Here is a 27,074-nt window from a genome sequence, read left to right as displayed (position 1 = left end):
TATACTTCCCTCTCTAAAAGTTCAGGGTCATACTTCTAGGTCACCTGGAGAAAGTTCCCAGCATCTGGTTTAAAAACGGATTTACTTTTCTCACACTTAATTGCTCAGAATCATTGCCACATTGTAGTTTGATGGATCTATGTTAGGATCATGATGTTGCTGTATAATTTTTTGTTTTTTTTTCTGGAGTTGTTTCCTTTTCCCCCCCTTATGTTTAGAGAAGCAGCATAAGCCTTCTTTATCATTTTGCTAATGTCTTCTTTCTTACTCATTTGATCTGTTTCCTGGAATTTATGTGATTCTTCTTTGAGAAGACATTCTTTGGAGCTTCCTGATTTCTTGTTCTAATGTGGACTCATTGCTTTTTAGGTCTGCTGTACAGCTGTGTCCTTGGAATTTCTTTTCACTGGACTTTTGGGTTAGTGCCATCATTTTCTTGTATACTTCCTCTTTCGTTAGTTTTCACTCTTGTTTTGTTTTCTTCCTTAAACTATCTTCTTCATGATACAAGAATAAGCGATCGACTATTTGAGTTCTTGCATGTCTGAAAATGTTTTTATTTTGCTTTCACAGTTGATTGTTGGCTTATGTAGAAATTTATGTTGAAAATAAGTTTTTCTCAGAACTTTGAGAGCTTTTGTGTATTACCTTCTAGCATCCAGGGTTGCTAATGTTATAGCTAATGCCTCTCAGAGTCTTATTTATTTGTAGGTTTTTTACCACTCCCTCCCAAATCTGGAGCTTTTTCGACTTCTTTTTTTTTTTTTTAATTTTTCCTATTTTAAATGTTTAACTTATTTTTGAGAGAGAGAGAGGGAGAGAGAGAACTCAGGCAGGGGAGGGGCAGAGAGAGAGGGAGACACAGAATCCCGAGCAGGCTCCAGGCTCTGATAGAGCCCAATGCAGGGAACCGCGAGATCATGACCTGAGCTGGTTGGACGCTTAACCGACTGAGCCACCCAGGTGCCCTAGACTTTTCTTTTTATTCTGATAGTTCTGATACTGTACAAGGAACAAGATGTTTCAGAAGGATGTGTCTAGGTATGAGTCCTTTTTATTAGTTATGCTCAGCACTCTGTGCTTTTCAAATAAACCCTTGTGCCTTCAGCTTTGGAACATTTCTCTGATAATCTTCTTCTGTTTTCTTTATTGGATGGTGAATCTCCTGAATTTTATTCTTTTTTTTTTCCCTCCTAGATTTTTTTGTCTTTTCTGGGGAGTGGGTAGGAGGTGGTTTCTTCTACTTTATTTTCCAATTCTTTTAACTGAACTTTTTATTTCAGGAGTTAGGTTTCAATTTACAAGAACTCTTTCATTTTTGATTATTTCTTTTTTGTAACATCTTGATGCTGAGACATGGATGCAGAAGTTTTTCTAATCACTTATTTTCTGTTTCCTGAATCATCTCTACTTCTCTGCGATTGTTGTTTTACTTGCTTTCTTTGTTCTGGTATAGCCTATGGTAAGCCTGGCCAACAGAAAGGCTGACTAGCTCTCACTGGAAGCATTGGGCAGTGCTTTTTGACTGGCAGGTGTTATTAGGGTGAATGGGCTAGGAGCTGGCTTTTAGGGGAAGGGCCTACAGAGGCAATTTGTTCAGTTTCTTGAGAGAGGAGTCATTCCTCCCACCCCTGCCCCCCAATCTGGGGGTAAGTGCCAGAATGCATGTAATCTGCTTATACAGGGATGGGGGTAGGGGTAGAGTAGGGATTCCATTTTGTTTTCTTATTCCATTTTCTTCTTTTCAGCTTCCATGGAGAAGCTAGCCACTGTTTCTGTCCCCCTTCTTATTCCTGCCTTCCCTGCCCAGTGTGGCTAATTTGGAGCCCCCTGGAGTTGACGTGGCAATCACTCCTTTTGTTGCAGACCCCTTCTTTGCCTGCTCTTGGCTGTGGCTCTTTCCATAGAATGCTTCCAAATTTATTAATACTCTCCTGTGATAATTCTTTTGTTATTGATTATTTATTTTAAAAAGTCTCTCTCAGCTTAATGAGGTTTCAGGAGGAGGAGATGCAAATAACTAAACAAATTAATTACAAATTTAGGTTGGCTTTTGAATCTGAATCAGTGATATTCCCCCCTCATCTTATGTATATATATTTTAAAACTTTCATATTCTTAGGTGTGTAGTACAACTACTTTGAGGAGTAGTTTGATAATTTCTTTCAAGGTTGAATACATATACAATCTGAGATCCATCCAGCAATTAATTCTCCTCTTTCATCTGCACCTAGAAGAACCCTAGCACAAGTTGTACAGTGACACATAGATAAGAATGTTGTCACAACAGAAAATTAGAAGCAAATTTAAATCTGGATCAGCTCTAGACCCTGGACTAGAGGATTGCTACTGTTCTTTCCATCTCCATAACTCCATAGCTCTTTAGGAAAGGCAAACTGAGGATAGAATTCTGGCTGAAACCATTCAGAATACCCAGTAGCCAGCTGTACAGATGAGAATGACATTAAAATGCCAAATAGATTTTGTGTCTTAAAATGTATATAAACATTTATCTTGGAATACAAGAGAAATTTTTAGTATTTACCTTTACCGGGATGAGATATATTTCTGTGATATTGGGGAGAACTGGGCATTGAGGGAACAAAAAATAACGGAGAGGAAGTTCCAGACTGAAGAAGGCTGCTTCTAAGTTATGTATATGCGTTTTCCTCCGAGCTGGTGGTGGGCTTATTATTTTATAATGGAAATAATTGGGAAAGCCAAGTTTTATTTAGACATCACTTCTTTAGAAGTGTGAAGGACACATTAAGACCATTCTGCTTGGTAAATTCTCACTGATTGTTAGTTTTATAATAGTGATTCTCAACTCTGGTGTCAGACTTTTGATAGATATTTAATTAATTACTTTTATTTTATTTATAACATATGCTCTTTTAAGTTTATTTATTTTTTAGTAATCTCTACACCCAGTGTGGGCCTCAAACCCACAACCCTGAGACCAAGAGTCACATGCTTTTCTGACTGAGCCAACCAGGTGCCCCGATAGATATTTTACGAGCAGCTATTTATTTAGTATTGGTATGTGTCAGGCATTATTCTAAACACATTGCATATGTTTTTGCATTTAATCCTCATATAAGAATTAAACAACTGTATGACATAAGAACTATTACTGAGCCATTTTGTAGATGGGAAACTGAATTACAGAGTGGTAAAGCAGTTTAGAGGGAAAGAAAGGGTTGAAATGACAGCTAACTGCTATAGTTAAGAGCACAGACTCTGGAGGCAGAGTATCTGGGTTTGAGTCCTACATACTAGCTGTGTGAACTCGGCTGTTTCTTAACTTCTCTGTTACTCATTTTCTTCATCTGCTAAATGGGATAAGAAGACCACCCTACTTCATTGAGTTGTTCCGAAGATTAAATATATAAAGTGCAAGGAATAGCACTTAGCACATAAAAACCCTGTATCTATTTGCTGTTGGTACGGTCATCATCCTGTCATTCTCACTTGTATAGGTGGGAATGTCTTTGCAATCAGATGTGTTTGAACACAATATGCAGAGGACTATGGAACCAAGAACAGAGTCTGAACATTCACTGTTTGTACTTTGAATTATCTTTTTTAATGAAGGAGGTATACACTTAATAAGAGAGGTACATTTTTAGGTGCAGTGAAAGTTTCTTTAATAGAATCAGACAGTGGCTATTCACAACATACTAGGACATGTTATCTTAGTGCCCTTTGAATTAATGCCTCGTACATAATGGTCTTTTTAGTAAATGCTTGATTTAATGTGTTTTAAAAATATATGTTCTGCCTTGATGTGTATTTTGTGTCACTTCAGACAGCTTTGTTTTTTCTTGGTGAATGCATACCAGTTTCTTATTGATTTCTTTGGAATTTCAAAGTTTAATTATTATTTTATTGTTAATAACAGACATCTTTTTTATTTGTTTGGATTTCTGTTCCATAAAGTGCTTTTTGGGCATGTGTATTTGGCTCTTTGTTATTGGACTAATTCATGTTTGACTTCCCTAATCACTTTGTTGCATGTTCCCCCTTTGTGTAATAGATACTAGTTCATACAGGATTTACAACTCCATATATATTGAGTGCTTTTCTGTTGTCTTCTGATCTCTTTTTCAGGAATCTTTTCATGTGGGAAAGGATTTTAAAATGTCTGCCCACTGACCATTTTCACAGTAGAGTATCAGTTCTCTTTCTCTTCAGATCAAGGGATTATAAGCAGCGTGTATATATGTATATTTACATATGGTGTAAGTAGTGAAAGCTTTCATTTTGAATCACTAGTTGTGGGACTTTGTGATAGATTATTAATCTTTTTTTTTTTTTTTTTGCCAAACATCTGCAATCCAGATTTCATGAAAGACAGCCTCTCTCTGCCCTGTAATAATGGCTAAAATATTCTAGTTATGTTTTCTAATGTATGTACTTTGTGTTGAGCAGATTTGTGTTTTTCTGGAAGAATCCCATAAATTTTTTATTGTTTAAGACTTTGGCTATTTTATACCCTCAACCCTTCTTTTTTTGGGTGGGATGAGATAGCATGGTGAGGGGTGGGAGGGAGTTACTGAGTTGTTCTGCTGTTTTTCCCCAGTGTTTTTTTCATGTTGGATACCTAAGAGCCCCATTAAATGTATGTATTCTTTTCCCAAGAGAGAAGGAGTAAGAGGGGGAGAAATTTTGATTGTAAAGAAGTTGGAATCTGAGGCTTGATGGATGTTTGGATAAAGTCTTACATGTAAGCTTGAGTATTACCTTTGAGATTTAGGTATTTCAGAGATTGCTACTTAATTCCTCAACTTTCTCTAAACCACTGATTTTTAGCAAGGTGTTTGGTCACCATTGTATGTGATTATATCATGTATGCTATAAAAACTAATGGACACTGAAACATTCAAGGAGTCCTGTAAAATGAGAAGTCTGAATGTAATGTTAATACAGTTTGGAGTAAATATTTATTAGCTGAGGGAAGCAGTACTACGAAATGAAGGCAAAAAAGGAGACTTAAGAAAAGCCTTTATGCTCCGTTTAGAAAACATGCTGATTCTACTTTCCCTGCCCCCACAATTACCGAATTCCCTTTGTTTGGGGGCAGAATATAGAAACCAGCCTCAGAGATCTCATGTTGTTAAATATCTGGAATAACCTTTAGCATTTTTAAAGTTGATCAGTGGTTTGTGCTTTATACAAACCTTTTTTTCCAGGAACTTCCCCACTTTTTGGTATCAACTTCAAGTTTATTGTATCATTTTCAACTCTTGGTTATAAGTTATATAGAAAGCCCAGCCTAAATTGGCTTACGTCACAAGGGGAATTTATTTGCTCATATTACCAAAAATCTTTGCAGAGCTAGTTTTATGCATGGCAGATTCTGGGTTAAAGGAATTACTTGAATTCACCTTTTTATTCTGATACCTCTGTATGGAGTCTAGTCTCACACAAATTTTTACCTTATTGTCGCAAGAGGGCTGCCAGCAGCTACTGGGTTATACTTTCTAGCTGAAATCCAGCAAGCAGTCTTGTGCTTCACTGCTTCTGAATAGGTCATGTGTCTTTCTCTGCACACATCATTGTGATGTGGTAATTGGCTTAGACCTAGGTTTGTGTGTAACCTGGAGCTAGATTGGAGCTGACTATTAGAAATACATATTCTGAGGATGGGGAAGTAGTGATTTCCCCTGAAATTTGTTAGCAGGAGAAGGGTGAATGTGTATTAGAATGGCAATATGTAATAGATATTTTTATATATTTACTAAAACTAAAATCAAAACAAAACAAACTATGTCAGGAATAAAACACAAGAAAAAAGGGGCACCTGGTTGGCTTAGTCAGTTAAGCATCTAATTCTTGATCTCGGCTCAGGTCTTGATCTCAGGTAGTGAGTTCAGGCCCCACATTGGGCTTCGTGCTGGGTGTGAAGGTACTTTAAAGAAAAAAGAAAAAAACAACCCCACACACAATAAAAAAATTGAAACAAAAACAACCCACCTCTAAATAACTCCCAAAATGTAGATTAAAGGTTAGAAGACGTTTTTGGTGACATTTGGGTCAAACTGTTGGGTCTTCATCCCTTTCTCCTTCTGTCACAGTAAAGGATGGAAAGATTGATATTTTCCAGGAGCCTGTTTCTGCTCTGTCAGGAGTGAATGTTTGCTGTAAGACTTCTCCCGGAAACTCTACTTATCAGGATTAAAGACTCATAGTTCCTTATTAGGCCAGGGTGGACTGACCCTGTTAGTAGTTCTGGTGTCCACGGCCCCTTTTCTTACAAGGATTTTCTCACCCTGAGCAGGTAATAACTGTCTACAGCTGCACAAGAATTTTAGGAGAATTAGTTCTTTTGTATGGAAAGTGATTCTTGCTCCTTTTTTGGTATATACCATAGAGTGAAAGTGAGTTCTAAGTATATTTCACACATGCCTCTTAAAGTTCCAAGCCACAGCATTAAGATGACCATGCACTGTAGGATTAGACTTTTAGAATTTTTCATAGCAATCATGTGCCAGGCCTTAATCTCTGATTAAACACATCATACACATTACACTCCATTACATTTTTTCTAAATCTTTTGATTGGATTATAAACACTTTCCTTTATGATTTTTCCACATTACTATATAGTTCCTCCAATAGACTTTCTCTCCTACCTTAACTAAGTAAATTAACCTTACAAAGGTATTTCCTTGGCTGCCCTTATTGGTAAACTGCCCAAATGTCACCTTAGTTGCTGTTCTTCTTGGCATTTCTCCCAGTTCTGTTTTCTTTTCATCAGTCAGGCCCACCTTCATACACTTTATTTTTATATTGTATATTCCTTATTCCTTGCCTGAGTGGACTGCCTGTCACTGCCAGATCTGTGGTTAGCCCTCCCTCCCTGTCTTAAACCTGACCCTTAGCACACCATGACAATGGTCATTTGAAGTGGTGTGGTTTGGTGGAAGCATTCCTGGAGGTGGAACCGGAAGACCAAGGGTTCATTCCTGCGTTGTTACTTGGTAGCTCTGTGACCCTGGGCACATTGTGTAACTACTCTAAACCCAAGATGCCTAAGCCTAAAATGGACCTAATATCATATTACATTCCTTACCTACCTCAGTGTTTTGTGAGGAACAAAGATGATGAGTGTCAGAGCATTTTGTAACCTGGAAAATTCTATACAAACTTAATTTACTGTTATCAAGGCAAAAACTTTAAAAATGGCATATATTTTTTAATTAATGATTTAAGAATTTTATGATATTTGTTGAAATAGTGAATATTCTCTAACATTAGAAAAATATACTAAAAAATTATTGTGTCTTATCCAGTAAAGTTTTGGTTAATTTTAGTAAATCAAGAGATGTACATAAGTTAATCTAATAGAAAATTGGAATTTAGCTCCTTAGGTAGAAAATCACTAATTTTAACGATTTTAGATGAAGAGCCTTTAAAATTTTATAGCACTGTTGTCTGTACTTTTAACGAGAATGTGTGAGCTCCTCCCCCCTTTAATGATATAAATTAAGGAAAAAATGCAAGTAATATGAGTAGATTGTAAACATTTTAAATAGTATGGAAGAGGAACTCAGTGTCTCCTTACTCATCCCTCAGTTTTACTTCCTTGAGGTAATGTCAGCTAATAGTTTCTTGTGGGTCTTGCTAGCACATATGTATGCATACCTTATTTTACTTGAGGGATTCATACTATAGATGTGGTGTTCTATACCTTGTCTTTTTTTTTTCTTTAACTTCTGATATATCTTAGAGATCTTCCCATACTGGTACATGTGTGTATGTAGCAAAGGTCTGTGTGTATGTAACGAAATGTATTTTGGGAGGCAACTTGAGTGGCTGTCGGTTACGTGTCTGACTATTGGTTTCGGCTCAGGTCATGATCTCATGGTTTGTGGGATTGAGCCCCTGCATCGGGCTCTGGGCTGAGAGCTCAGAGCCTGCTTGGGATTCTTTGTCTCTTCTCTCTCTGCCCCTCCCCCACTCATGCATCTGCATGTTCTTTCTCTCAAAATAAATAAACTTAAAAAAATATTTTTTTCACTATTTTGGAGAAGATGAGTTCCAACTTTTCAGTTTTTGTTATAGTCAGAGTGGCAAGAACTCTTGTATTTGTGTATTGGCATACTTATGTTGTTATGTCCATTGGATACATCCTGAAACATGGCATTACTGGGTTAGAGGGCAAGTTCATTTTTTGTTTTTTAATTTTTTTTTTTAATTTAGTTTTGAGAGAGAAAGAGAGCATGAGCAGGGGAGCGGCAGAGAGAGAGGGAGACATAGAATCCGAAGCAGGCTTCAGGCTCTGAGCTGTCAGCATGGAGCCCGACAGAGGGCTCGAACCCATGAACTGTGAGATCATGACCTGAGCTGAAGTTGGACACTTAACCAACTGAGCCACCCAGGTGCCACAAGTTCATTTTTTTTAAGTTTATTTATTTATGATTTTGAGAGTGAGAGTGCAAGTGACGGAGGGGCAGAGAGAGAGCGAGAGAGAATCCCAAGCAGGCTCCATGCTGTCCGTGTGGAGCCTGATGTGGGGCCTGAACCCATAAACTATGAGATCATGACCTGAGCTGAAGTGGGATGCTTAACTGCCTGAGCCACCCAGGCGCCCCACCCCCTAAGTTCATTTTTAATAACAAATTTTTTTTTCTTTTGGTTGAGAGACTGCTGCCTAAGCCATATATAACTTCTTAGCACTGAGGCAATTTCAGTTTGAATTATGAAGAAGTATGGGTTTTGCTTTCGGTGCCTTCCTGGTTCACTGCATGCTGTGATACTTCTTCATCTTCCCTACTTTTGTCTAATTTTGCATAAGGTATTCATTATTAATTCTACCACAGAAATCTCCATTGGGATTTTAAGCGAGTTGCATACCTGTTAGCTACTATAGCTGCTGCTGCTGCTACTACCATAAATGATTTCATTATTATCCCCACATTAGCTTTCCACACCAGTAGGCGGAGAGTTTACTATCAGAGTTGTTTTTCCTGAAAGTTCAGATGTTTGTATCATTGTTTCACTTAAAAATTTGTAGATATGTAAAGCAGAGTTTGGCCCTAATCTACCCTTGCATTTTGCACTGTTTTCCCATACACATTACTCAAACACAAAGAGCCATTCACTAGTATTGAACTTCATATATTTTTATGCCCATTGCCTTTACACCTACCTAGTATTTCTTTCCCTCTTTGGTCACCAGACAAACTTTGTTCTTTCTTCAAGAGGCAGCTCAGAAGTCACCTCCTCTGTGAAGCCTTACTGGAGTAGGGAGAATGGTGTGGTGAGATTATCAAGGCTGGTGGGAACTATATCATTCAAGGCCTTGAGGGTTAAATTATATGGTTTGGATTTTAAGAGTACTGTTTGTGATGCATCATCAGCTTTGGGAACTGCTGTCCTGGAGTGCTCCTATAGCTAATCCTGTTTTTCCAGGTATTCCTTAATATTGTAATTCTTTGTTCCTGTGCCCTTCCGTTTCCACTCAATTATGAGCACCATGAAAGCAAGGGCTATGTAACAGGCTCTTAGTAAGTTCTTGTTAGTGCCTACCTCCTCCAGTTGTGTTTAAGTATCTTTAATGTAGCTGGCATAGTTAAATCTCAGTTAAGTGTAAGCTGTTTTTGATGTTACTCCCTCATCTGTGGATAGGTAAATCCTGACTTGGGGAATATAGGGTGATTTCTTGAAAGAGGTGAGATTTGATCCAGGACTTAAAAGACTGTGTAAAGATTACATAGGTGGGTTTTCATCAAATGGTTTTCAAGACTTTGTGAAAAGTCACTGTGAAAATTGAAACTTAAAATTTTATAATAATATATAGTTAGCTGTCTATGGCACTTGAAAGATGAAACTATGTCACTTTTTTTTCATTTCCTTAATAGATAATAGGTACTAAATATGGAATTAATGTATTATTTTATATAAGTAAGTATGTCAAAAAGGTGGGGTTTAGGTAGGATTGTCGAGTCATTTTTAGAAAATTAAAATTCTTAATTTTGTATGAACTTACAAAAGCTCACTTGAATTTGTTTTTACTGACACAAAAACATTAAGGCAGTATGTATATTTTAAAACAGCTTGGGCATGTGCCCTTGAGACAATTTGCTGGGTGCATTTTTATCAAAACCATATACACAGTGACATATTAAATGTATCATATTATTATACTAATCATATGACTCTAGAAACAAAAGTAACCAGAGGACTAAAGCCTATCAAAACCATCTTTTTGTTTTTGTACAATGAGATTCTTTTTAAATTTGCCAGTGAATTCATACCAGTATTGAAACCAGATGTGGACTTCCGTCTTTTAATGTATTAGCTCAGCTATAAAAGTCTTATTTTGATCCCTGATTACTGAGTATTTATTTCATTCATGGTTTATTATATCTCTCCCACTTTTATTTATTTTTTTAAATAGACCTATAAAATATTCAAGTGATTTTAAAATGACATTGCCCCATTTATATAGTGGTGAAAATCAAATTAAACCTGCATTGTATTAAAGGTAACATAATTAAATCCATAAATGGAGTACTCTGTTGATAAGATTTTTCATTGGAGAGGATTTTGACAGATACCACTAAATGAAGTGTCAGCCGTGGTTTGAGAGTGGATCTAAGAGTTTTCTATCTTAGAACTGAAATCTGACATTAGTTAGCTCATTTTGTATAAGTTAAGATCTTCTCTCCTGTGTGTGTGTGTGTGTGTGTGTGTGTGTGCGTGTGTGTGTGTCTGTGTGTGTGTTTCTGAGTGTTTTTAGTGTAAACCTGCCATTTTGAAATTGATGGGTATGGTCTGTCTGAACTGTTAAAAAGTCTTTATTACAGAAATGAAAATGATAACACTTTAAATTTTATTTAATGATGGGAATAAGTAGTTACCTCTGTTGCCAAATAGAATTCTAGTCACTTTGGTAACTGGTTAAGTTTGTATAAAACGAAATTTCTTAACATATTTAAATGTTGTTTAAAAACAAAACTTTTTCGGAAAATGACTGTCATCTATCTGCCTGCCTGCCTTCTTTCCTGTCTTTATAACAAAATAGTTTTTCTAAGGATACGAAATAAACATCTTGTTTAAAGTCTACTGTATAGTGTCCATTAAATAAACACAAGTTCCTATCTCATTCTTCTCTATTAGGGCCAGAAAATGCTTGTAAAATGTTGATACAGATACTGCTTTTATCCACAGTTCGTTTAATACCATTGACATTTAAAAGAGACCAGGTAAACGTTTATTCTTTCAAATATGCTAAGATTTACCTGCATTTTGGCACTTAGAAGGCTGAAATTTGGCCCATCACTTTTTTGCCATTTTTCCCATCTTAATGAAAGGGGGAAGAATGGGCCTTACTTGATTTCTGAGTGCCATTTCATAACTATTATATTATTCTTCAGTTAATTATTTGAATTATTCTATTGAAAATTTTCCTTTTTCTCGATGGTGAACTTCTTTTTTATTCAAAGCCTAATTTTAATGCCACTTCTCTTTCTTCCCTAATTAATTGCTCTCCACTCTGGTCCCATTTCACTTTGAAAGTGTTTTAATAGTTTCTGAGTTTCTAAGTCTGTCTTTCATGCTAGATTGGAACCATATGAGGTTAGGTTAAAGATTTTTTATTTCATTTATTTTTTTAAATATTAAAAATTTTTAAGTTTATTTATTTTATTAATTTTTTTTTCATGTTTATTTATTCTTAAGAGAGAGTGAGAAAGAGAGACAGAGAATGAGTTGGGGAGCGGCAGATCGAGAGAGGAGACACAGAATCTGAAGCAGGCTCCAGGCTCTGAGCTGTCAGCACAGAGCCTGATGCGGAGCTTGAACTCACGAACCGCGAGATCATGACCTGAGCCAAAGTTGGACACTTAACTGACTGAGCCATCCAGGCGCCTCTGTTTATTTATTTTTGAGAGAGAGTGAGCTGGGGAGGGGCAGAGAGAGAGGGAGACAGAATCCAAAGCAGGCTCCAGGCTCCTAGCTGTTGAATTCAGAAACAGTAAGATCATGACCGAGCCAAAGTCCAACACTTAATCCACAATCCACTGAGCCACCCAAGTGCCCCAAGGTTAAAGATTTTTTAAATTCAGTGCAGAGTAGATGCTCAATAAATGTTTTTGTTTTTTTTTTTTTTCTCAGTGAATGAATGTTATCTAGGGTTTTTGGAAAATACTTCTGCATTCTTAGATCACTTTTATGCATGCTTTATATTCTTCCTGTCTGCCATACATGTGCTCTTATCCTTGGCAACATTGTGATCGATTTTATAACTGATACTTCATTGTTTTAATTTGCTTTTTTTTTTTTGATAATTAGTGAAGTTTGTTATTTTCTGTGTATGTTAACCAGCTCTATTTTTAATTTTTGCATATTTGTGAGTTGTGTATATTCATTTATTTACCTACTTATTTGTTGGGTTTTATTATTTTTCTGAAAGATTTATGTGAGCTCTTTATATTCTAAATAATTCTGTACACTAAATATCTTAGTATATTTTCTGTGAATATTTTTCTAAGCTTTCTAAGCTTATAGTATTTATGTAAACAAAGCTAATAAATTCTCATAATTTTTGTTTGCTTTTTCGATTAGAAAGCATTCTTTCTGCCTACTGATTTGATACTTTGAATGTCTTCTATTTTTATTTAAATAGCTTAAAATTGTTTCAATCGTTGATCTATATGTTTGTTTTAGTGGTATTAAGCATCTGTTTTCCATAAAGTACTTATTAAGCCACCTATAATGTCCTCAGTTAAGGTTACTTTTCAGGCCAGGGGATCCACTTACTCGCAGAATTTATTAACAGGTATACTTGTTTTGTTTGGCAGGCACAGCATTTAAAATAATTTACATTAGAATGCTCGGATGAGGCCTGCATTTTGTCTTGATACTCTGGGCTGATACTCGGTTTTACTGCTTGTGTATGGCTGGTATCTGTCCTTAGTTTGTTAACCACTTGTACTATGGCTGGCAACCGTTCTAATTAGACATTGCTTTAGCTGATTGTCAAAATATTTTCAATATCATCTTTGGAGCAAGTTTTGCAATTCTGTTTTTTTCTTTTTTGGGGTATATATATATATAATTTATTGTCAAGTTACCTAACATACAGTGTATACAGTGTGCTCTTGGCTTTGAGAGTAGATTCCAATATTTAATTGCTTACATAAACCCAGTGCTTATCCCAGCAAGTACCCTCCGCAATGCCCATCACCCATTTTCCCCGCACCCCCCATCCCCTTCCAACCTCAGTTTGTTCTCTGTATTTAAGTCTCTTATGGCTTGTCGCCCTCTCTATTGGTAACTATTTTTTTTTCTTTCTTTCCCTTCCCCCATGGTCTTCTGTTAAGTTTTTCAAATTCCACATATGAGTGAAAACATGTATCTGTCTTTGACCGACTTATTTCACTTAGCATAATATCCTCCAGTTCCATCCACACTATTGCAAATGGCAAGATTTCATTCTTTTTCATTGCTGAGTAGTATTTCATTGTATCTATATACCACATCTTCTTTATCTGTTCATCAGTTGATGGACATTTGGGCTCTTTCCATATTTTAGCTATTGTTGATAGTGCTGCCATAAACATTGGAGTACATGTACCCCTATGAATTGGCACCCCTGTATCCTTTGGATAAATTCCTAGTAGTGCTATTGCTGGGTCATAGGGTAAATCTATCTTTACTTTTTTGAGGAAACTCTACACTGTTTTCCAGAGCGACTGTACCAGTTTGCATTCCCACCAACAGGGCAAGAGAGTTCCCCTTTCTCCACATCCTTGCCAACATCTGTTGTTTCCTGAGTTGTTCATTTTAGCCACTCCGAACGGTGTGAGGTGGTATCTCAATGTAGTTTTGATTTGTATTTCCCTGATGATGAGTAATGTTGAGCATCTTTTCGTGTGTCTGTTGGCCATCTGGATGTCTTCTTTGGAAAAGTGTCTATTCATGTCTTCTGCCCATTTCTACACTGGATCATTTGTTTTTCGGGTGTTGAGTTTGGTAAGTTGTGTATAGATTTTGTATACTAACCTTTTACCTGATGTGTCATTTGCAAATATCTTCTCCCATTCCATTAGTTGCCTTTTAGTTTTGTTGATTGTATCCTTTGCTTTGCCAAAGCTTTTTATCTTGATGAGGTCCTAATAGTTCATTTTTGCTTTTGTTTCCCTTGCCTTCACAGACATGTCAAGTAAGTTGGTGTGGTGAAGGTCAAAAAGGTTGTTGCCTCTTTTCTCTTCTAGGATTTTGATGGTTTCCTGTCTCACATTTAGGTCTTTCATCCATTTTGAACTTATTCTTGTGTATGGTATAAGAAAGTGGTCCAGTTTCATTCTTCTGTATATTGTTGTCCAGTTCTCCCAGCACCATTTGCTAAAGAGACTGTCTATATCCTGTTTTGTCGAAGATTAGTTGGCCATATATTTGTGGGTCCGATTCTGACTTTGCTATTCTATTCCATTAGTCTATGTGTCTTTTTTCAGTGTGCCAATACCATACTGTCTTGGTAATTACAACTTTGTAGTATAGGCTAAAATCCGGGATTGTGATGCCTCCCGCTTTGGTTTTCTTTTTCAACATTACTTTGGCTGTTCGGGGACTTTGTAGTTCCATACAAATTTTAAGATTGTTTGTTCTCCCTCTGAGAACAATTTTGATTGGGATTGCATTGAATGTGTAGATTGCTTGGGGTATTGACATTTTAACAATATTTGTTCTTCTAGTCCATGAACATGGACTGTTTTTCCATTTCTTTGTGTCTTCTCCAATTTATTTCATAAGCTTTCTATAGTTTTCAGCATATATTATCTTTTACCTCTTTGGTTAGGCTTATTCCTAGGTATTTTATGGTTCTTGGTACAATTGTAAATGGGATTGATTCCTTGATATCTCTTTCTGTTGCTTCATTATTGGTGTATAGAAATGCAGCCAGTTTGTGTACATTGATTTTATATCCAGCGACTTTGCTGAATTCATGTACGAGTTCTAGCAGCTTTTTGGTGGAGTCTTTCAGGTTTTCCATGTAGAGTATCATGTCATCTGTGAAAAGTGAAAGTTTGACTTCTTCTTTGCCAATTTGGATTCCTTTTATTTCATTTTGTTGTCTGATTGCTGATGGTAGGACTTCCAACACTATGTTAAACAGCAGTGGTGAGAGTGGACATCCCTGTCGTGTTCCTGATCTCGGGGGGTAAGCTCTCAGTTTTTCCACATTGAGTGCAGCTCTCTGTTTTCTTATATTGCAACCCTTTCATACATAATGATGTTTGTGACATCTGTCTGTGGTGTGATAGAAAGAGTATAGGCAATAGAGCCAGAAGACATGTGGGCTTTGCCTCTTTGTAGTTGTATGATACTTGACCACTTTATTTCTCTGAATTTGTTTCATCTAAAAAGGGGATGATGTGTTTCTCTTTACTTAATTGCGTTGTCATGAGACTCATAAAATACTCCTTATAACTATAATGTAAAAAATTAAGACATTATATCTTTGTGTTCTAGAAAATGTTACTGTTTATTGTTTAAATGATTAAAAAAATTTTTTTAATGTTTATTCATTTTTGAGAGACACAGAGAGACAGAGCGTGAATGAGGGAAGGGCAGAGAGAGAGGGAGACACAGAATCCGAAGTAGGATCCAGGCTCTGAGCTGTCAGCACAGAGCCCGACCGATATGGGGCTCCAACTCACCAACCATGAGATCATGACCCGAGCCAATGTCGGACGCCTAACCTACTGAGCCACCCAGGCACCACTGTTGTTTAAATGATTTTATTGAGGGATAGAAACCCTTCATTTTCATAATTGAAGTTAAAAGGCTTAATGTGTAGTTACCTCATTTGAGCTTTAATATTCAAATGGATTGTTTAAATAATACTGTACTACAAATGACTTTAAATTAAGATGTATCCGTGTACTAGTATGAATGATTGAATACTGTGTCATTTTTTGATTAGGGCAGCATATGAAGTGACCCCCTGAGGTAAGGGGGAGGAGTTTATTACAAAGAGAGAAAAGCATAATGGAAGAAGGACTTTATAACATTTATACATTGCTTGAGGTCTGCCCTCTCCACCTTTGACAATTCTGGGCCAAATACAGGCTATGCTCTAAGGTAATTGTATAAGCTTTATAAGGACTGAGACTGTCCATGTTCTCACCTTCAACACCTAGCACCTTTAACAGAGTCTGTATGAGAGAGCCAGTGAAGTAGATATTTGTCAAAAGAATTTAAAAAATGGATGTCCGAATTAGTGTGAATTTATTCATCTGTTAAGAGTATGAAGATATTTTGTAAATATGTTATAGAATCATGGAGTTGGAATGAACCTTTGAAATCATTTAGTAAAGTTAGACAGTTCTTGAATCAGTATAATATCTTTGGCAAATCTTTAGTCTTGCTGTGGATTTGTCTAGTAGCAAATGCTTTACAGCACTGAAATCAGGCAGCTCTTGAGACCTCGAAGTATGTAGCAGATCTTACTCCTGAACTTTTTTCTCGTATAGCTCTGAAATATAGGGTTCAGAAGCAGAGATAACAAATCAGAGTTAATGAAGGGTTAGTGAAATAATGGAATGGTTGGAAATAATGGAATGTTAAGAGGATAAAAATTAAAGTCTATGTAGCTGAAAATGTCAACATTGAAATGATTAAACATGACACAGTTTTATGGACTGTTTTGTAGTACCCCCAAGCTCTTTCATTTTTATACCAGGAGTCGTGAGAGGGGAGAAAACCCAGGCACATAGGACAGCACCACCACCTTGTACACCTTGGTCACTGTGGTGGCCCTAAAGAACACTCCTACTTCCCACTCTCCCACCTTGGCTGTTAACTGCTAACTTAGAAAGATTGGAAATGTCAGATGTGTTGTATCTCCTTTCTTTTTGTGACTACGAGTCTGTATCCATTCATTTATTATTTATGGAGTGCTAACTATATGATAGGCATGGTTCTATGCATTGTGGATACATCATCAGTGAAAAGAACAAAGATCCCTGTCCTTGACGACCCTTTCTCAGTGTGGTGTTGTCCAATAGAAACATAAAATGAGCCACAAATGTAATTTAACATTTCCTAGTAATCACATTAAAAAAAATTAATAGGTAAGGTTAACTTTAGTAATATATCAAATATATTAATATATAGCACCAATATTATAATATTAAATAATATAACATAACAGTATCTTAATATTAATGACTTATGCTAAACATTAATAAGTTTATGATATTAATATATAAGTATCATTTATAAGTGTAATCAACTAAAAATTTTTTCTTTTAAAGCTTATTTATTTTGAAAGAGAGAGAGTGTGTGTGTGCGTGCATGCGCAAGCCAGAGAGGGGAAGAAAGAGGAGGAGAGAGAAAGAATCCCAATCTGCACTGACAGTGCAGAGCCCGACATGGGGCTTGATCACACAAACCATGAGATCATGACCTGAGCTGAAATCAAGAGTCAGATGCTTAACTGACTGAGCCACCCAGGTGCTCCTAATCAATTTAAAAATTATGAATAAGATTCTTTACCTTGTCCTTTTAGTACTAAACTTTGAACTTTGGTGTATATTGTACATTTATAGCACATCTTAGTTAGGGTAGCTATGTTTCACACGTTGGGAGCTACTGTATTGGATAGTGCAACTTTAGAGCATAGTGCTTGCTTTCTAGAGCATAGTGCTTGACCACCAAGTCAGACTGTCTGGTCTAACATAGAGAATAAGTTCCTGGTAGTACTAGAATTTTCAAATAACCCAGACTCCATATCCATGGCCTATGAAGCCTTGTGCTTTTACATGTCTCCCAGATCTCATCTAGAACTACTGTTCTTCTGACTCACTAAACTTCGGCCTTTTTTCTTGAACTCAAATGTAGGAGACTTTTTTCCTGAATCATGGTGTTTCTTGTTTCCTTTGTGTGGAATGTCATATTCCCAGATAGCCAATCACATGTTTAGCTCTCTTATGTCATTTAAGACTTCAGAAATGTCTCTCAGGCTTTCTTTGATGTCTACGCTAAAGAGCCTTTCTCAGTCATTCTCTGTCAATAGCATTGTATTTTATTGTCCTGATAGTAATCATCACTGATATTTTCTTGCACTATCCTATTTTCTATCATATTATCATCAAATTATCCCTTCCTCATAGAATATAAGTTCCATGAGAGAAAGGACGCTGCTTGGTTTATTCACTGTTGTATCCCCAGCAACTAGTGTAATTCCTGGTATGCTATTGGTGTTTGATAAGTATTTATTGAATGAATAAAGGGCATTCTGGATCAGGTATCTTGTACTAGAGTGGATTTATCAAGTAAGTCACATTCTTACATTACCACTGAAGAGTGTAGGACTGAGAGTTGGTTTAGGGTAGTCTTAAGAGTGTTTTAATTTGGAAAGGATTAGGGCAAGTTGGGACCTCAGAGGTTAGGGGAAGGAGGTCCAAGTTGTTTGTTTGTTTGTTTGTTTTGATAAAATTAATTTATCCAAAGCCAGCACATTGTTCAAGTACTATAAATAGACATGTACAATACATTTATGATGTTATATATTAATGTTATATGTAAACTGTCTCCCAATTTGTTTAGGAATTTTCACGTCAGGGTTTTGTGTAATGGAGGTTTTGTGTAATGGAAACTGACATAGCATAAAATTAGCCATTTTAATGAGTGGTATGAGTGTATTCGCAATGTTGTATAATCACCACCTCTGTCTAGTTTCAAAATATTTTCATCACCTCAAACTCAGTAAGTCATTGTTCCTTGTTTTTCCTATCCTGCCTCAGCCCCTGGCAACCACCAATCTGCTTTCTTTCTCTGAGGATTCACCTGTTGTGAATATTTCATATACATGGAGTCATATATGTGCCCTTTTGTTCTGACTCCTTTTACTTAGCATAATGTTTTTGAAGTCCATCCACAATGTAGCATGTATCAGGACTTTATTCTTTTTTTATGGCTGAGTAATATTCTATTGCATGTATATACCATAATTTGTTTATCCATTCATCTGTTGATAGACATTTGTATTGTTTTAACCTTTCAGCCATTGTGAATAGTACTGTTATGAACATTCCTGTACATACATTGTTTGAGTACTAGTTTTCAATTATTTTGAACATATACCTAGGAATGGAATTGCTGGGTCACATGGTAATTCTGTGTTTAATTATTTTTAACTTTTTGAGGAACTGTACATTGTTTTATATGGAAGCTGCACCATTTTACATTCTCACCACCAGTGTCCAAGAGCTCCAGTTTCTTCATATCCCTGCCAACACTGTTTTCTATTTTTTTATTATAGCCACACTAGTGGGTGTGAAATGGTACCTCATTGTGGCTTTGATTTGCATTTCTTAATGACTAATGATGATGATGTTGAACATCTGTCTTTTCATATATGGCCATTTGTATATCTTTTGTGGGGGAAATGTCTAAGTCCTTTGTCATGTTTAAATTGAGTCATTTGTTGAGTTGAAAGAGTTATTTATATTCTGGATACTAGACCCTTATCAGATGTATGATTTGCAAATATTTTCTCCCATTTTGTAGGTTGTCATTTCACTTTCTTAATAGCCTTTAATGCACAAAATTTTTGATTCTGATGAAGTCTAATTTATCATTTTTCCTCTTGCTGCTTGTACTTTTGATATCACACCTAATGATCCATTGACAAACCAATAGCCATGAAGATTTACCCCTATGTTTTATGGTTTTAACTCATAGTTAAGTTGTTGATCTATTTTGAGTAAACTCTTATATATGGTGTGAGGTAGGGGTCCAACTTCATTTTTTTGCTTGTGAATATCCAGTTGTCCCCAGGTTGTTTCTTAATGAGACATGAGCCACTGTGCCATTGGTGGCAGTTGAAACTTCTTCCAATAGTTATTTTCACATTCTACATAGTCTTTATATATGTGTGTGTGTATAAATATATATGAATAATTATTCAAGTATAACTAACATACAGTATTATATTAGTTTCAGTTGTACAATATAATGATTCAACAATTCTACACATTTCCTGATTCCCCACTGCCACCTCCCCTATGACAACCACCAGTTTGTTCTCTGTATTTAAGAGTCTGGCTTTTTTGGTTTCTTTTTTCTTTGCTTGTTCATTTGTTTTGTTTCTTAAATTCCACACATGAGTAAAATCATATGGTGTTTGTCTTTCTCTGACTTATTTTCATTTAGCATTATATACTTTAGGTCCATGTATATTATTGTTGCAGTTGGCAATATTTCATTCTTTTTTATGGCTGAGTAATATTCATGTGTGTGTGTGTGTGTGTGTGTGTGTGTGTGAAAGAGAGAGAGAAAGAGATATGAATGGACACTTAATGCTACAATAAACATAGGGTTGCATATATTTTTTTTAATTAGTGTTTTCATTTTCCTTGGGTAAGTACCCATTAGTGGTATTACTGGATCATATAGTAATTCTATTTTTAATTTTTTTAAAGGAACTCCATACTGTTTTCTACAGTGGCTGTACCTATTTGCATTCCCACTAACAGTGTATGAGGGTTCCTTTTACTCTACATCATCACCAGTATTGTTATTTCTTGTGTTTTTTATTTTAGTCACTCTGACGGGTATAAAGTGATGTCTTATTGTGGTTTTAATTTGCATTTCCCTGATGATTAGTGATGTTGAGTATCTTTTCATGTGTCTGCTGGCAATCTGTATTTCTTCTTTGGAATGCTGTCTGTTCAGCTCCTCTGCCTATATTTAATTGGATTATTTGTTTTGTGTGCGTGTGTGTGTGTGTGTGTGTGTGTGTGTGTGTGTTTGTGTGTATGTGTGTGCATGTGCACGTGTGTTGGGTTATATAAGTTCTTTATATATCTTGGATATTAACATCTTATTGGATATATCTTTTGCAAATATCTTCTTTCATTCAGTAGGTTGCCTTTTTGTTTTGTTGATGGTTCCTTTTCTCTGCAAAAGCTTTTTCTTTTGATGTAGCCCCAATAGTTGAATTTTGCTTTTGTTTCCTTTGCCAGAGGAGACATATCCAGGAAGAGGTTTCTATGGTGATGTGAAAGAAATTATGTACTGTTTTCTTCTAGGAATCTTATGGTTTCAGGGCTCACATTTAGGTCTTTAATCCATTTTGAGTTTATTTTTGTTTATAGTGTAAGAAAGTGGCCCAGTTTCATTCTTTTGCATTTATCTGTCCAGTTTTCCTAGTAACATTTGTTGAAAAGACTGTCTCTTTCCCATTGTATATTCATGAGTCCTTTGATGTAGATTAATTGACCACAAACATGTAGCTTTATTGCTGGGATTTCTATTCTATTCCATTGATATATATGTCTTTTTGTGCCAGTACCATACTGCTCTGATTACTACAGCTTTGTAGTATAATATTTTTATAATTTTAATTTGTACTGTGTCTTCCTTTTATCCCATTGTTGGGTATTTGAATTTTCCTTCTTTTCTTCTTTTTCAAATAGAATAGTGTCCTCTATCTTTGTATAAATTGGAACTCCCCTCCTCCCATCTTCCATCAGCTTATGTTCAGGTTATATTTGCTGGTTGTACTTCTAGGGAGAAGTAGATTTTTTTGTCATGAACTTTTATTATTATGTGGGTATATTTAAAATAGAGGCTTTCATAAGTGGCACTTGAGCAAGGCTTGTCAAGAGAGGCATAGGTTATGATCAGACAAGGGCTCAAATCTTAGTTCCATCTTGTATGTGAGGAGAAGGAATTTACTGAACCTCAATGCAATAATTTCCTCATTTGTCAATTGCTGGTAAAAATAGTATATATCTTGGAGAGTTGTCGTAAGGATAAATAAGATAATGCATGGAAAATGATTAGCATAAAGGCTGGTAGAGATCTGGCTCTATTGCCATAGCTACTGAGAATGTTTCCTTTCCCACTTCTTTCCTTGGCCACGTTTTCTCCCTTCTCCCCTCTTATCCTCTCCCTGATAACCTTATTTGTGTTTCCATTTTCCTAGTCTTTCTCTGGTATTTTCATTTTTGAGTTCTCATTCTTATGGCCAGAAATCCAGGATTTGGGTGGGTTTAGACATGACTCGGTTAGAAGAGGAGGAGTGGTATGGGCATAATCACTTCATGCAGGAGACTCTTGGCAAGCCACCTTTGTTTCCTTTCCTTTGTGTAAAACTGTTGATTTTCTTTTTCATCAAGAATTAGCAACATCACAGAGAAGAATGTCTGAATTTACTTTCAGGACAAGTAGCTGTGATACTGCTACCTCAGTGTCAGAAGATGTGGGAAATAGTGATTTCTTAGGGTCACAATGATTTTGGGAGAGGCTATGTGCTTTAGGAATGACATCACTAATTTTTTTTTCCAATATATGAAATTTATTGTCAAATTGGTTTCCATACAACACCCAGTGCTCATCCCAAAAGGTGCCCTCCTCAATACCCATCACCCACCCTGCCCTCCCTCCCACCCCCCATCAACCCTCAGTTTGTTCTCAGTTTTTAACAGTCTCTTATGCTTTGGCTCTCTCCCACTCTAACCTCTTTTTTTTTTTTTTTTCCTTCCCCTCCCCCATGGGTTTCTGTTACGTTTCTCAGGATCCACATAAGAGTGAAAACATATGGTATCTGTCTTTCTCTGTATGGCTTATTTCACTTAGCATCACACTCTCCAGTTCCATCCACGTTGCTACAAAAGGCCATATTTCATTCTTTCTCATTGCCACATAGTATTCCATTGTGTATATAAACCACAATTTCTTTATCCATTCATCAGTTGATGGACATTTAGGCTCAACAATAGCCAAATTATGGACATCACTAATTTTAAGGAAAGGGCAAATTTAATATTGAAAAAATTTTTCATCAATAAAACATGTAGTAAGAGTGACAAAGAATATTTGTGAGGAAAAAGAAGTTCCCAGTTTTTTTTTCAATTTTTTCAATTTATTTATTTTGAGAGAGAGAGAGAGAGAGAGAGAGAGAGAGAGAGAGAACGTGAACAGGGGAGGGGAAGAGAAAGGGAGAGACAGAATCCCAAGAAGCTCTATGCTGTCAGTGCAGAGTCTAATGTGGGGCTCAAACACACGAACCGTGAGGTCATGACCTGAGCTGAAACCAAGAGTCGGATACTCAACTGACTGAGCCACCCAGGAATCGCCCCCATTTCTTTATCTTTTAGCCTTTTCCTAGAGGTTTAGTGGTCATTAGAAAGAAGGATTAGTTACCAGTGCTCTTTTGTAAGAGTTTATCTAGCATGGTTTTTCATTCTAGTTTTATAAATATTTGTTTCCAGTTAACAGAAGATGAAATTGCAACTATTCTTAAATCTACTTTGAAAGGACTAGAATATTTGCACTTCATGAGAAAAATACACAGAGATATAAAAGCTGGAAATATTCTCCTCAATACAGAAGGACATGCAAAATTGGCTGATTTTGGAGTGGCTGGTCAGTTAACCGTAAGTGCAGTAATTTTGGACACTCTTTCGGCTTATATGTCCAGGTTTGATTGCGACTAAATGTTGATAACTTTTTAGAGGGGTTAATGGGAAGAAATATGTAACTACATTGTTCTTGGGGAGAAGGATCCATAATTTAAGTATTATTTATTACTTTTATTTACAACTTAAGAGATGTTGAATGAATATGAAAAAATGTAATTGAAATGCTTAAACGTTTAAAAAGGAAAGCTATATTGATCCATTTCTATAGCTGTTACTGTTACAGTACTGTTTTATGACTATCTTTAATGAAGGTGGAGATAAGTTTCTTGTGGATTCTTTGTTATTACAGAATTCAAAATTCTTAAGAATGTCCTGTCAGAGCTGTAGTTGAAATTCTAAGAAAATAGTCAATTTCAGATACAATCTGTAGTAATTGAGAGTTTCACTATACAGTTTAAAGAATATGTTGGCAGATTTCCTTTGTGTTTTTGTAGTAGTATTTATATCTGTGTAATGTTTTTTCAGGATACAATGGCAAAACGCAACACTGTGATAGGAACTCCGTTTTGGATGGCTCCTGAGGTTATTCAAGAAATAGGCTATAACTGTGTGGCTGACATCTGGTCCCTTGGCATTACTTCTATAGAAATGGCTGAAGGAAAACCACCTTATGCTGATATACATCCAATGAGGGTAAGAAAATGATGGTTTGCTAAAAATGTTGATGTTATATAAATTTTGCATTTTTGTAATGTGAGTGTAAATAAATAAATACAAATTAAATAAGTTGATTTGGATTTAGGTTCTGTGCAAAAAACAGTAAAATTATCTGTTAAAGGTTAGCAATATTAACTTTTCTCCCCCCACATCCTTAATTGTGAGAAAAGAAGTGAAGGCTATATGTCCCTCTACAGTCACCATTTTCCTCCCCCCAAACTATATGTGTAAAATATTCCCTTGCTTTTCAGTAGAAGAAAGGGTTGGTAAATCCACTATATTCTTTAATCCATCCATTGTTTTCTCAGTGCAGCAGTAGAGGCCTTGGAAAAATCATTTCTCACTTTTCTACCCACCCTGTGGATTCTACCTTTCTGTGTTTTTGGTTTTCCTTTTTTTCTTCTCTCATCTGAAATTAATATTTAAAAATCATGATTTCTAGTATTGCTATGTACCTGTAAGCATATTAACCTTATTTCTTTAGTTGTCTTAGTGAGAAACTGGAATTCCTTTTTTGAACATTATTATACACTTCTGTGAACTCCCTTTTCCAGGATGATTTTTTTGAGTTTGAAGTATGTACCTTACATATTCAAGTCTAATTGCCTGTGCTTCAGGATTTGTGATGATACAGTTCTTAGGTTTTTTCATATGTGAATCTCAATTCATTATTGATAAGTACATCTGTGTTTGTGAACTTATTGCCCTCTAGTGGCTGGAATCACCTCAAGAAGAAAAGATAGAATGAAGAGAGAGAGAGAAAGAGAGAGAGAGAGAGAGAGAGAGAGAGAGAGAGTGAGTGTGTGTGTATAGAGAAGAAAACATGGCGTCAGGCTGACTGGAGAAATGTGTGAAGTAAATAGATGGGAGGAAAGAGAATGTAGTATTTTGGAACATCTGAAGAAGAATAAATTGGAATTAATTTCTGATATACAGTATTGTGGATTGAATTTCAATAATATAAGTAATAGTGTACTGTGCTGAAAATATTTAAAAGTCTGTCTCCCACTTTAAAGAGAATTCTTCGAGTAATAAAATTATATATAATATGTATCATCTTCCTGGTGTATATTAATTTCTTTTAAGATGAAAAATAAAAATGACATGAATTGTTCGTTTGCAAAATAATAAAAAATGACAAGGTCAGCATAAAACCAGCAACACAGATTCTCATTTCTTTTCTGATTATTAGTTATCTTTAGTACTTTTAGTTATGATGTTTTTAGGGTGATCCTCAAACTAGGTGTATTTGAATTTGAGTTAATGAGGTTAACTGAATTACCCAAGGCAACCTAGCCAGGTGCCAGAGCTGAGATTTAACCTATGACTTAGATTATTACTGTTCTGTTTCCTCCTTGTGTAGATCTTATTTTTCTAACCACAAAGATTAACATATTAAATTTGACCCTGAAGTCTGTCTGATAATAAATAATTGTAATATGTGGTTCCTGACTTCTAGGATCTTAAAGTATCATTTGGCAGTTTGAATTAACACATGTGAAATAGCAAAAATATACTTGAAGACAGTATTTCTCTTTAAAATTCTGTCTATCAATCATCGGTCTATCTCACTTTTTTCCTACCAGTCTAAATCCTACTCATTCAAGTCTCAGCTCAGATATTATTTCTATATAGAGCCTTCCTTGGTAGCCACCACCTAAGTAAATTTCTTGTTTTCCTCATAATTTGTATATAGGCAATTCTGGGCTCTGCAAGTTCTTTGGACAGTTTATCAAGTGTCACCTTGTGCATTTCCAAACAGTATGGTTTTAAGTTGCTACTTAAATTATGTTATCATTATTTAACTTTTCTCATGTTTGTGAACTGCTTTGTACAAATGAGAGTATGAACTGCAAGTACTGAGAAGCTGTTAAGGTCACGTGGTGGGTACAAGTTTTCCAAAGCTTGCATTTTATCATTGGCGGCAAATACGATAGTTTCCTTGAAATGACAGATTCACACGGTTCATTTTTGAGAAAATGTCAGTCCTGTGTCCAAGTCTGAATTGCCATCGCTTGTCTGTCAGTTGTTCCTTAGTAACAAGTTGCAGCTTGTTTGGCTTGCAGTTCTGTCACACAAGTGCTTTTCCTCTAGATAATCACCGTTCTTCTGTATGCGAGGCAAGTGCTTTGTGTGCATTTCTCATTTTGTCATAAAGAATATTAAAAAGGTATGTATTCAAGGGTAGAATTTTGATAAAATTAATAGTATTTACTGCTCATCAAAGTTTAGTTTGGTGGGAGGTTGGGTGGGAGGAAAAAAGAAAGAGCTGTCCAAGAGAGAAAAAAGGATTGTTGAGGACACAGCCAAAGTTGGAAAGTGAGAATTGTATTGTCACCAATACAGTTCTTTGCTCTAGCCTTGCTCTAGCAGTGCTCAGCAGTGGAGCACAGCACATTATGGCCTTGAGCTCAGGTTTGAGGTGAAATGAATGAGTGTCTCGGAACGATGGGGCTCCAGGGCATTGAAGGATGCTGTTGAGAGAGTTGTTCTGGTGGTTACAATGGGGTATAACCTGAAGAGAGAGGAGAGGGTATAGGAAATGAACGGATCAGGGAGCTAGACAGTGTTTTTCACACTTCCTACATAGCCGTTACCTGGAGAGCTTTGAAAAAATACTGATACCTGGGCCCTGACCCAAACCGATTATTTCAGAATCTCGGTGTTATTTTCAGTGAGGTTAGAGAGCCAGTAAAGCTGTAGTTAAGGTATAAGAGAATTGGCTGTATATGAAACTCAGATTAGTGAGTAAAATAGTGAAGTTTCCTTTTTTTTAGAGAGAGAGCATGTGAGTGCTTGTGAGTGGGGGAGTGGCAGGGGGAGGGAGAGAGAGAAAAAATCTCAAGCTGAGTGTAGAGCCCGACTTGGGGCTTGGTACCATGACCCTGGGATCACGACCTGAACTGAAATCAAGAGTCAGACGCTCAATTGACAGAGCCACCCAGGCATCCCTGAAGTTTTCTGTTTTTAA

The 27,074-nt window shown here is 36.2% G+C and overlaps 1 long non-coding RNA gene across 2 annotated transcripts; it reads left to right on the top strand.

Annotated features, from left to right (window-relative positions):
* The first annotated feature begins 205 nt into the window (after positions 1-205).
* Positions 206-26,724, top strand: LOC125917072 (uncharacterized). Of its 2 annotated transcripts, XR_007456088.1 has the most exons (4): positions 206-418; positions 4,111-4,241; positions 23,237-23,401; positions 23,912-26,724. It is a non-coding gene; the product is annotated as an uncharacterized LOC125917072 (long non-coding RNA). The 2 variants fall into 2 exon arrangements; XR_007456089.1 differs by lacking the exon at positions 4,111-4,241 and having other exon boundaries at positions 242-418.
* The last annotated feature ends 350 nt before the right edge of the window (positions 26,725-27,074 follow it).

This window comes from Panthera uncia, unplaced genomic scaffold, assembly GCF_023721935.1.
Source record: "Panthera uncia isolate 11264 unplaced genomic scaffold, Puncia_PCG_1.0 HiC_scaffold_1454, whole genome shotgun sequence".
NCBI lineage: Eukaryota > Metazoa > Chordata > Mammalia > Carnivora > Felidae > Panthera > Panthera uncia.
The sequence above is the reverse complement of the archived record's forward strand: the minus strand, read 5'-3'. Positions and strand labels throughout refer to the sequence as shown.